We start from the raw sequence: 2,512 nt of genomic DNA on the forward strand, positions 1-2,512 counted from the left end.
CGGAGCACTATGGGACTCAACTGCTGAGGTCATTAGTCCCCTAGAACTTAGAACTAGTTAAACCTAACTAACCTAAGGACATCACAAACATCCATGCCCGAGGCAGGATTCGAACCTGCGACCGTAGCGGTCTTGCGGTTCCAGACTGCAGCGCCTTTAACCGCACGGCCACTTCGGCCGGCTCATTTTGCTAATAATATGCTCCTTAGCTTTTTGCAATTGAATTGACTATCATAGTCTCATGTACTGTTTGTTCATTTCAGCCTGTTCATATTTTGATGTTCTTTAAATACTGTAACAATTATCGGAAGCATTTCTTCCCTTAAACGTGTGTAAAGTATCCTCGATGTAGGATTTGTTCTGTGACACATGTTTTGAATATAAATTATATACGAAACAGTGCTTTAAAAGGAATATATTTGTAGTTTGTACTACATCAGACGACAATTTTGTGATATGAGGTAGAAATTTGAGGGGCGAACCCATGAAAATAGTCTTAAGTGATCCCCTTTAAAAATAAAAATTTGTGTGACACTGAAAGACGTGACACTGTAGGTACCGAAATTATATATATATATATATATATATATATATATATATATATATATCACAAATTTTTATTTTTAAAGGGGATCACTTATATATATATATATATATATATATATATATATATATATATATATATATATATAAAATTATACGTCACAACTGGCAACATGACAAGAGTCCGTTCTGACTTGAACAAGACTTCTTGTAAAGATATTCTCACAGAGTTACTGTTCTTTCTATTTTTCCATATTACTATAGACCTCTTGTCCGGCAACGGGATGCACTCATTCTCATGATGCCAAGTAAGGAGCTGCTTGACCGAGCAGTAGCAGCTCCACGGTTTTAAAAGTCTGCAAAACGCCTTGATACGCCCGCTAAACCCGCTGGGCAGAATAGGTAATAGGATTGTGGAAGGGCCAAAGGCTCAGGTCAGTTTCTCCATCTAATTGTCATTTATTGTAATTTAATAACCTTTACAACCAAAGCGGCACATAGCCGGACCTTTACTGAATGCAGCTCTTTCACGGCTGAAGGCCTCCAAACAAGAAATCTTAACAGTCAACAAGATAAAAACCAATTAAGGTAGCAATAAAATAATTTTAAAAAAAGCAACATATGCAAAGTGCAATAGAAATGGCTGAGAGCCGCAATTAAGTTTCAGAATTTTAAAATATTTTACCGTAATATTTTAAAGGCAGAAGGCTGCGATGTTTAAGCATGAAAGATAAATTTCAAAGTTAATTTTGCAAAATTTTTAAGAAAATAAAAACAATAACCATAAGCCTTAAATTTAAAGTAGCAGAGTCCGCAGCTCGTGGTCGTGCGGTAGCGTTCCCGCTTCCCGCGCCCGGGTTCCCGGGTTCGATTCCCGGCGGGGTCCGGGATTTTCTCTGCCTCGTGATGACTGGGTGTTGTGTGATGTCCTTAGGTTAGTTAGGTTTAAGTAGTTCTAGGGGACTGATGACCATAGCTGTTAAATCCCATAGTGCTCAGAGCCATCTGAACCATTTTTTTAAAGTAGCAGACAACAGATAATTAAACACCGGTGGCACTCCGAAGCCTCCAGAGAGGTCGGTCTGTCCTCGTTCACTTAGGCGCGACGGGTGGTGAGCTCAACTCTACTTGATCCATCGGAACCCAACCAGGGGACAGCCACGGGCCGACCGACACAACGACTTGCTCGCCATCAATCAGTACATGAGAACTCAAACCGGAAAGGTTACAAACGTGATAATCCACAATGATGTTAAAATTACACACCATGTTGGACAGCGACAACTGGTGAGGAAAGGGCGCTGCCTAAAATTACGTTAGTGGCCAGGGCAGGTAACTGGAACACTAACGGCCACTAGGCAGAAAATCCCGCTGGTAAACTTGAATTTGAGACACAGCAATATAGTTAACTTCACTCAAAGGAACACTGCCTGAATTTACGTCAGTGCCCAGGGCAGGTAACGAGAACACTAGCGGCCACAAGACAGAAAATTCCACAATTTTGTAGTCGACCAAAATAGTTAATTGCACTGCATGCGGCCGCGGTGGTCTAGCGGTTCTAGGAGCGCAGTCCGGAACCGCGCGGCTGCTACGGTCGCAGATTCGAATCCTGCTTCGGGCATGGATGTGTGTGATGTCCTTAGGTTAGTTAGGTTTAAGTAGTTCTAAGTTCTAGGGGACAGATGACCACAGATGTTAAGTCCCATAGTGCTCAGATCCATTTGAACCATTTTTGCACTGCATGCTGGCTAAATTTCAGCAGTAGAAACACTCGGTGTTGCTCACAGGAAAACCTCCCCAACAGCAGACCACCGAAACGAGCCACCACAACATGCATGGACGTGGCTTGGGTAGTTGAAACCACTACTCAACCTTGACGTCCTGGGTCAGTGAACCAAGAAGCTCGTAGCGATCGGACAGTTCCACACACGCTCCGATACTGCGCAGGGGCTGCCAGCGGCCTCAGCCG

Source organism: Schistocerca americana, chromosome 6 (assembly GCF_021461395.2).
Source record: "Schistocerca americana isolate TAMUIC-IGC-003095 chromosome 6, iqSchAmer2.1, whole genome shotgun sequence".
NCBI classification, from domain to species: Eukaryota; Metazoa; Arthropoda; class Insecta; order Orthoptera; family Acrididae; genus Schistocerca; species Schistocerca americana.